The sequence below is a fragment of the Podarcis cretensis genome, assembly GCF_951804945.1.
Source record: "Podarcis cretensis genome assembly, chromosome: 13".
Taxonomy (NCBI): Eukaryota; Metazoa; Chordata; class Lepidosauria; order Squamata; family Lacertidae; genus Podarcis; species Podarcis cretensis.
The window spans coordinates 25,299,228-25,309,358 of record NC_137182.1 but is presented as its reverse complement, the minus strand read 5'-3'; the positions used below and the strand labels follow the sequence as shown (position 1 = coordinate 25,309,358).

The following is a 10,131-nucleotide window of genomic DNA, read 5'->3' as shown; positions in this document are numbered from 1 at the left end:
TCTTCCTCAGAAACTTACGGGTTGTAGGGTTAGAAAGCCCAGGTGGCAATGAAAAAGGGAAGGTGAGCTCCTTCTGGTAAGCTATGTAGGAGGAAGGCCAAGCTGGCCAGGGCAGATTTTCCAAGGAGTATTCACCCCTTCGGGGTTCTTTGCCTCCTGTACTAACGCAGTGAAACTGTAGGGCCAACAACAAACACGTCTTTTCCTGCATAACATTTATACCCAACATGGAAGCTGAGGTGGCCTTATATGTGGCTCCCACGTGGTCTCCCTTCCAGGCACCAACCAGACCCAGACCTGCTTAGCTTCAGCAAGGCGGTAGCTTCACGTGCCTTAAGACCAGTGCTATTTTTCTAGAAAAAGAGGTGCCGGAACTCACCCTGAACACCTCCCTTGTTCTCTTAGAATGGCAATGGCGCCCACCTGAGAGGTGCCACCTGAGTTCTGCCTGGAAAAAGCCCTGCTTCAGACAATTGCCTTTTCCCTTCCTCCGCCTGTCTTAACTTTGCTCAGTGCCTTTACTGTCCCTGAGTGACTCAGGGGTAAGTTTACATGCATATGTGTATATATATTTTGTTCACAAAGATGTCTGATCTCCGAATAATTATTTCTGATTTAATACCTGTATAAAAACATGCCCCCTTGTGCCAAAAGAGAGGCCGTCATGAGGGTTTGGTGTATTTTATTACGCTTTATTAAAAAGACAACCTGAGTTCCGGATAAATCATGCTGATTAGCTGTTTCGGGGTTTGGGGCTTTGCAAATAAAGCGTTTTAAGTGTGTTGTAAAGTGCAATTAAACAAATGTGACACTAGATGGTGATGGTGAGCTATGGCAAATTCAATATATATATTTTTCAAAACAGTTTTTTAAAGCATCTTCATGATGTTTTTTATATTTGTCTAGATTCCACCCAAGTTACACTCTTCACTGGCACTGTTCAACCCCATCAACCACTTAATTGCAACTGGGGTGTATTTAACTAAGTCAGTAGTTGCACTGATGCAAGGATCACTGCTTGTACCACAGATCTTTCCCTCTCCCCCCTGTGTGCCCTCCTAAATCTAGGGGTTCCCACGATCCTCTGGAGCAGATTTCGGGAGCACATGGCGGAGACGGGAAATCCTGTAGTGCTAGCAATAATCCTTGCACTGATAAAGGTAAAGGTAAAGGTACCCCTGCCCGTACGGGCCAGTCTTGACAGACTCTGGGGTTGTGCGCCCATCTCACTTAAGAGGCCGGGGGCCAGCGCTGTCCGGAGACACTTCCGGGTCACATGGCCAGCGTGACATCGCTGCTCTGGCCAGAGCCAGAGCCAGAGCCAGAGCCGCACACGGAAACGCCGTTTACCTTCCCGCTGGTAAGCGGTCCCTATTTATCTACTTGCACCCGGAGGTGCTTTCGAACTGCTAGGTTGGCAGGCGCTGGGACCGAGCAGCGGGAGCGCACCCCGCCGCAGGGATTCGAACCGCCGACCTTTCGATCGGCAAGCCCTAGGCGCTGAGGCTTTAACCCACAGCGCCACCTGCGTCCCCTTGCACTGATGGGCCGGCTTAATTGAATGCTGCTTCTTGCGATGTTGAAAAGCTGGTATCGCCCAGCCCTATTGAGTGATGTGGAATTGCACCCAGTACAATCACCCTATGGACAACTTGGCATTGCTTAAGTTCAAAGAACTGCATTGCACCATAATCTCTTAGTTTGCAGACATCTCTGGGAATTTCTGTATAATAAATAAATATAAACCTCACAATCAAGAGTTAAAGCATCAGGCATTGAGGGGGGTCTTGAAAGGAAACTCTCCCACCCACAGTCAGAGAGGCAGTGACTTAAACTACTCCATTTATCCTTTCTTCATTTCTACTGTTTTCCCGCATACAATACTTGTACAGTGGTACCTTGGGTTACATACGCTTCAGGTTACAGACTCCGCTATCCCAGAAATAGTGCTTCAGGTTAAGAACTTTGCTTCAGGATGAGAACAGAAATTGTGCTCTGGCAGCGCGGCGGCAGCAGGAGGCCCCATTAGCTAAAGTGGTGCTTCAGGTTAAGAACAGTTTCAGGTTAAGAATGGACCTCGGGAACGAATTAAGTACTTAACCCGAGGTACCACTGTAATCCATGTTGTGTTTTGCAAAAATTAATCAAAGCAAATCCAGGCAGGTTTTGACTTGGGGACACTGTTTTTTTAAAATAATCTCTGTAAATTTCCCATTCCTTTTGGAATTTTAGGTTAGACTGTCTCCTAATCGCATCCGTCATTTTTGCCAGTTCGAGATACAGTGGTACCTCGGGTTAAGTACTTAATTCGTTCCGTAGGTCTGTTCTTCACCTGAAACTGTTCTTAACCTGAAGCACCACTTCAGCTAATGGGGTCTCCTGCTGCCGCTGCGCTGCCGGAGCATGATTTCTGTTCTCATCCTGAAGCAAAGTTCTTAACCCGAGGTACTATTTCTGGGTTAGCGGAGTCTATAACCTGAAGCGTCTGTAACCTGAAGCATATGTAACCCGAGGTACCACTGTATTCAAATAATTTATCCTGCCATTCCTTTTTTCACTTTTCCAATTTCTAGCTATTAATATTCTTGCTGCCATTGTAGCATATATAGAGAATATGCGCCCTTTGTTTACAGGGCAGCAGGTGGGGTGGTCTGTGATGGGGAGGGTTGTGGCTGTGACACCAGCCTACGCAAAGCGGCTTGGCAAGAGCCCTTCAAGTGTTGTATCTTTAAAAAGTAAAAATAAAATAAAAATGCATTAGCATTGCTCTGAAATTAGATGTGAAGTGCCATCGAAGGCCTTAGAAACGAAGGGAAGCTTTTAAGAAGTATTGAGGGGGCTACAGAATCACCAGGGATGGGGGGCAGCAGTGGTACAGCACGTACTTGCAAACGCAGGGAATGCCAGCGGTAACAGGCAGTGATTCCTTTGCGCTTTCGCTCCCCTCCCTCTCTAGCTGCAGAACTACATAAAAAGAGTAGGGGGAAAGGTGTTTGCTCCATACTTCGCAGACTTTGCATCCTGAAGCACAAAACAGGAGAAAGAGGTACGGATTCCCTGTCTCCTTTTTTTCTTTTTGCAAGGATCCCATCATTGAGAGTTATCAGTTAGCACAACAGGAATCCTAATGGCAGAGCAGAGCAGAGCAGAAATGATATTTTTTTGGGGCGTGGGTCCTCAAGCAAGGTCACCTCCAATTGATTTTGTTTGCAATAAATTCAAATTCATACTTAATGCATTGGGAGGGGGTGTTGGAAGCTACTGAAACATTTAAGGAAAATAGGGAGGATGAACTATTGCTTTGGTAAATGTGTGCTTCTCTCTAAAAGTTGCCCTAAAATGTTACCAGCAAGGCTCCAAATTTATTTATTTTTAAAAGCAAGCAACAACTTCCATCTATGGAAATGATCGTTGTAATTTCATTTAAATTGCTAAAACTCCTGATTAGATTATGATGCTGCCATCAGTGTACACAATACTTTACTGTGTACTAGAGGCTAGGTCAAAATTGCTTAAAGTCTAAAATTCAACACAAGGGAGATCAAGGAAAGGGGCAGAGATGGAGGCAGGAGTAAGCAGGGAGGCAATGATTGGTTGTTTAAGCTTGGACGTATTTAGACTTAATTAGATTTGATTTAGGATTGCCCCTTCCCCCAAATGATCACAACGATCATTTCCATAGATGGAAGTTGTTGCTTGCTTTTAAAAATAAATAAATTTGGAGCCTTGCTGGTAACATTTTAGGGCAACTTTTAGAACCTGGGACTGCAGGCTGATTCTTATTTAACACGACCTGCACTGAGGCTGTTGTTATCAAATGGGGGAGAGAAAGAAATGCACTCTTCACATGCAGATTAACTAATTATTAAGACCCCACATGCTTCAAGTGCAAGACTTGGCGTTAAGAAATGTAAAAGAATAGATATTGGACTAACAATCTTGCCTGGAAATTATGCCATAGTCTTGTGCTGTTCTCAGTATTTGTGTGTTAGAGTGGGGGAGGTACACTGCATATGCTCAGAGACATTAAGATTTACTTGGCACTTTTAAATGACTGAATGCGTTCTGCGGGTCAGCTCCAGCTCAGATTTAAAAGCTTGGCTGCCTCTTCACCTTTGCCACAAACCCAACTGTGAGCTGGTCCAGGGACCTTCCTGTTGCCAGTTCCAACTTGTGATGTGGCATCTTCTACTCCTCCTGCCTCTCTGGCTGTGACTTGCCATCTTTTCTTTCCCAGCTACTCCTTCCCAAAGGCAGCTGTTGCGAGAAGAGGGATGCACTTGCTTCTGCTATTCACCTTCCTTAGTCTCTTGTGTCTGCCGGTGCAGGGCTGGGTCCTTAAGAAACCCACCCAGAATGAGCAGTGGAAGATGCTGGACCGTTTGCAGAACAGAGAGCTGGTAAGAGGGCTCTTGTTGGGGAATGGGAAGCAAGGTTTTATTTAGAATTCGCTCTGCAACACCTGGAGAGTTAACAAAAAAGAGTGCCTTTGAAAAAAATGGGCAGAGCACAACATAACCCCAGCCCACTCCGGAAAACAAGCTTTTTTCCCAAAAATCCTCTAATTATTTACAATTTAATACATTGTTGGCATTTGTCTGTCTTGGGAGACAATTTAATACATTTAATGCATAAAAAGCTTGTAAGTTGCTGTGGGTTGCCTTGGATATTATGAAAGTGCTTAACAAATTTAATAAATAAGAAGAAGAAAACACCAAAAGCTACCACTTGTAAGCAGAAAGGCCAACGTTTGTATTTTTTTCAACATTCCCTGTTGAAGCAACAAACCAAACCCAATATGTGGTGATGCACCACTTGACAAAAAGTGGCCTGAGGTCCACAAAAGCTTAAATTTGATAGGATTACGTGACCCAACTGAGTTTTAGGTCCAGTCATGGCCGACTCTGGGGTTCCGGCACTCATCTCGCTTTATTGGCCGAGGGAGCCGGCGTACAGCTTCTGGGTCATGTGGCCAGCATGACTAAGCTGCTTCTGACGAACCAGAGCAACGCACGGAAATGCCATTTACCTTCCCGCTGGAGCGGTACCTATTTATCTACTTGCACTTTGACGTGCTTTCGAATTGCTAGGTTGGCAGGAGCAGGGACCAAGCAACGGGAGCTCACCCCATCGCAGGGATTCAAACCACCAACCTTCTGATCGGCAAGTCCTAGGTTCTGTGGTTTAACCCACAGCGCCACCCTCCTCCCCCATTGAAATTAATGGACCTAAATTAGTCATGCCCAATTAATTTCAGTGGGTCTGCTCTGAGTCCAACCAGTATACAATCAGTAGCCTTTAAGCAGAGAGGTGGTGAGCCACTGCATGTGGTTTTGTGGGCCAGGCCACAGATTTGCCACCCCCGTTTTAAGGCGCCGCAATACTTCTCATTCACTTTGCTGCAAAAGATTCACATGGCTGTCCTTCTGGAAACACAGTCTCAAGCAGTCCTTTTCTTTCTAGGAGAAAAAGGTGCAAGAACACTGCCCTGTCCCTCCTGCTTCTGCGCACAAGCAGGAAGTGCAGGGCAGCTCTGTGGACGGGCAGAGCTGAAGCGCAGAGAAGCTTATTCCCTGCCTGTCAGCTCTGCGAGCTGCCCTGTCCCTTCTGCTTGCTTGCAAAAGCTGGAGAAACAGGGCGCCTTGCAGAGCTGAGGAAGGGAAGACTTCTTTCCATGTCTCAACTGTTAGCCTGGGAGGCTGAAGAGCCTAATTAAAGCCCCGCTGCACCTCTGGCTCATGAGAAGACCCTCTCCAGTGCCCATAGAGGGTGTCCTCTTTGTGCTCCAGGGAGAGTCTTCTCATGAGCCAGAGGCATGGTGTGGGGAGAGGTGCTGGAACGCACTAGTACCTTCCAGATGGGGAAAAAACCCCTGGCCTCAAGGGATAAAGGCAGGCGCCCTTAACTTACAGCCCCACTGGTTAAAAAATGGCAGAATAAAAATTATCCCTTAATATGTCATCTGATTAATTTACCATGAAAAAAACAAAAACGGTTAAAGGAGGCCAGCCCGATTCTCTGCCAAATGCAGCCCACTGAGGAGTCACAAGCTGACAAAATCCACTACCTGGTTTGACAAAAGCAGGTTAGTTCATTCCTTGTTGGGCTGCTGTACAAGCCACCAATCAATGTCTCCTTCACAGTTTAAACAGCCCTAGATTAAGATCTCAACGTCTTACTCCAAATAGTGCCCAGAAGGATGGGGGTGAGCAGGTCATATCCACAGTGAGGACGCTGGCTGCTACATCTGTAGTGATGGAGGATTTGCGGTTTGCTGTGCTTGTGCACTCACACACACACATGCACCCCTGTGTGTGCACTCACAGGGCCCATTTTTACCACAAAGTTCCATTAGGTAATTGACTCTCAAACGTAAGAGTGCCACTCTCCTTTCGCTATCTTGTTTTTCCCTTTTGCCCTTCCTCTGATCTCTCAAGAGATACTCAAGTTAAAAGTCAAGAGCTTTCTGAGCTTGGCACCCTGTCTGTCAAGACCCCACTTCCCCAGAGGCCTTCTTAATGCTTGCCGGTTGACTTTGAGGACTCTACACAGTGCCTAGCCAACAAGGCGGCTTTGTTTCTTCAAAGTGAGGAATAAGTGACATGCCACAGCGATGACATCTAGTACAAGGACAGGCATAATAGAATTGTAGTAGCATTGGAAGGAACCAACGGGTTCTGGGCTAGGAATCTCCCCCGCCTGAAACCCTGGAGAGTGGCTGCCAGTCAGAGTAGACAACACTAGACTGGATGGACTTAATACAGTGGTATCTCGGGTTACATACACTTCAGATTACATATGCTTCAGGTTATAGACTCCGCTAACCCAGAAATAGTGCTTCAGGTTAAGAACTTTGCTTCAGGATGAGAACAGAAATCGTGCTCTGGTGGCGCAGCAGCAGCAGGAGGCCCCATTAGCTAAAGTGGTGCTTCAGGTTAAGAACAGTTTCAGGTTAAGAACGGACCTCTGGAATGAATTAAGTACTCAACCCGAGGTACCACTGTATAAGGCAGGTTGCTATATTCCCTGATCATTTATTTGGTACTCCCACAGTTGCAAGAGGAAATACAAACTGGAGTGAGATTGTGAAGGGAACAATTCTAGGTTCCAGTCAGGGGTGACCAATAAATTTACATTATTTACCTGTTATTGTCCCCCCCCCCCCCGCAGTTTCTCAGCGCCCTGCAGTCGTACCTCAGCACCAAGGGTATCCAAGTGGAGAGAACTGCTCCGCCGTTTGTCCTTCTCTTAAAGGATCACAATGCTGGGACACATGGGGAGCTGGAAGGGCAAGAGCTGGTGATCATGGAGCCCGAGGTGGATGGGTGGATGAATAAATAGGCATGAACAGGAGGTGAGCATCTCAACACAGAACTACAACCAACAGTCCTGTTGCCCCACAGGCTTGCTAGGGTAGTAACCAGGTTGCCCGCATCTCTTTCTGTTTTTAATAGCTAGCAATGTTTCCACACTTCTGTCTTACCATTTGCTAAGTTCAACACTGTGCACCGTCTATTGGCTGAAGCATGGCACAAATTCAAAATTCAGATCCTGAGTGTTAGATGCAAATTTGCAGATCCAACAGCACATAACATTTTAGCTTTTTAAGAAATTTGCTTAACTTTGGAGGCAATGGTATAAAAGACTGTTAATTCATCCAATCCATATTGACCTGCCTTAGCTTTTAAGACTAATTTTAGAGGCTTTGCTCTCCAGCCTGTTGCTACATGAGATCAGACAGGGACTTCTCAGTGGTGGTGTCAATCCTTTGGAATTCTCTCCACTGGGGATCGCCGCCCGCCCTGCTTTTAGGTGTCTGTTTAAAAAGACCTATTCTGCCCAGCTTGCAAACACTTATTTTATCCACCAGACCACTTCCTGAATCATCTGAAAACCATACAATTAATCAACTAAGATTTGTTTAATTGGGTTAGAGTTGTAAGATTTAATACATTAAAATATCATAAAGTCGTCCTCTTGGGGGTGATGCTGGGAGATTGGCAGTGATAAATGGGATGTATATTATATATTTATACAAAAACAAAAAAAAACCCTAGAGGTTTCATTTTCACCCTCTGAACGCAGCAGCAGTAGGGAGGAATGTGTGCATGTTGTCTGGGATGAAGCAAAGTGTTACTCAAGAGGAATCAGAAGGAAATGTTTCAAAATTGATGAATGACTGTTACAGATAGATAAAAGAGGATTTACTCTGCTCAACTATTCCGAGGACAGGTTATAACAATTTATAAAAGCCTTAGCAGAAATTGGTAATTGAACATGTGATGTGTAGGGAGAAGGGATGAAGGTACTTTGAAATGATAGTTTGAAGAGTTATTTTATTGGGAGAAGCAAAGGATGGAGGAAAATAGAGGGGGCACCTGGGGTGGGTGGGAAGTTAGCTTTTAAATTTGTATTGAATTTGTATTAATTTGGTGATAGTTTGTTTAAAATTATGGAAAACCAATTTTAAAAACTGGCAAAAAAATAGCAGTTCTTAGTGTGCAACATAGGGTTGAAGTGGGAGAAGCAGAAAGGTTTGGGAGTTCATTGTAGACCATCCTGTGATCCTCGGATGAAGGGCAGTATAGAGATTTACTACTATAGTGGTACCTCGGGTTACAGACGCTTCAGGTTACATACGCTTCAGGTTACAGACTCTGCTAACCCAGAAATAGGACCTTGGGTTAAGAACTTTGCTTCAGGATGAGAACAGAAATCGTGCTCCGGCGGCACGGCGGCAGCAGGAAGCCCCATTAGCTAAAGTGGTGCTTCAGGTTAAGAACAGTTTCAGGTTAAGAACAGACCTCCAGAACGAATTAAGTACTTAACCTGAGGTACCACTGTACTTATAATAATGCAGCCCACTAAAATCAAGTACAAATTATTCTGCTTCCCATCCTTTCTCTTCTCTGCTAACTGTAAGTTATACATTTTAATGCTAATTAAATGCTAATACTTTGTCATTTCTTTTTATCCATTCAGGTGAAATACTGTCTTTAAACAGCTGGTCATCCCCTGAACACCTCTGATTTGCTGCTTTTGATGTTGCATTCTTCTTACATTTGCCAGAGAATTGCTTTTTGATGGTTAGATAAATTTCTTCATATGTATTGGCACATCCTCAGTAGATTTTGCCTAAGCTAAATTTGAGGGTGTGTGGTGTAGTGATCAGAGTGGCACATTAAAAATGGAGAGACACAGGTTCAAATTCCAGCTCAAGCTCAGCCATGAAGCTCACTTGGTCACCTTGGGCCAATGACTCTTCTTTGTAGCCTTAACCTATCTCACAGGTTTACTGTGCCAGTAAACAAGAGACAAGGTGGGAACACCATATGCTTGAGCTTTTTGCAGGAAAGGCAAGATATAAATGTTAAACAAACTGCCTTCTTTGTGACCAGTACTAAACACCATGTACCTTTGGCTGAGAGGGGCTTGCCCTTCCCACTTCGTTTGATCCATTTAGCTCAGTATTTTCAACACTGACTTATAGAAGGCTCTCCATCATTTCAGACAGTGGACATTCTCACTCCTACCAGGAGATGCCAGGGGATTGAACCTGGAATCTTCCGTATGCAATACAGTACTGTTCCACTGAACTATGGCCCTTCCCCTGAGGGGAGGGGACTGGCACAGTATGATCACATAAGTAGTTTTGCTGGGTTCAAGAAAGTTTGGAAACTATACCTTGTGAAAAGTTATGTAGTGGTAGAGTGGCTATAAAATGCATTCTGTCTAGTCTCAGAGGTAATGTTTTCTTTATTTCACATATCACCTGGGTTTGATCTCTCTCTGGCATTTTGTGAATGAGACCCCACTGGACAAACACAGGCATCACAATCATCACACTTTTTTCTTTGGGAGAAAGAGGAAATTATTTTCCCCAAATGTTGCAGGGTGGGGGCAGAGGGTTAAATCTGCTGACATGCTTTACGTCTGGATCCAAAGAATGAGGGAATGGGTGGGCATTATTAGGGATGGGTGCTCAGTGGTGAGAACAAAACTTTCTACATATGTTTGGAAGCATTCCCATTAGTATATGGACACCAAGCATTTTAGGGCCAGTATTAGGAGGACCCGTACAATTTAAGTTGTTCATAAATGAGCCTTAATTATGAGTGAGATGGGCAGGTC

General features: G+C 44.9%; 1 long non-coding RNA gene across 1 annotated transcript; it reads left to right on the top strand.

Annotated features, from left to right (window-relative positions):
- The first annotated feature begins 1,539 nt into the window (after positions 1 to 1,539).
- On the top strand, positions 1,540 to 10,131 carry LOC307201781. Its single transcript, XR_013832757.1, has 4 exons — positions 1,540 to 3,046; positions 4,238 to 4,400; positions 7,171 to 7,354; positions 8,983 to 10,131. It is a non-coding gene; the product is annotated as an uncharacterized lncRNA (long non-coding RNA).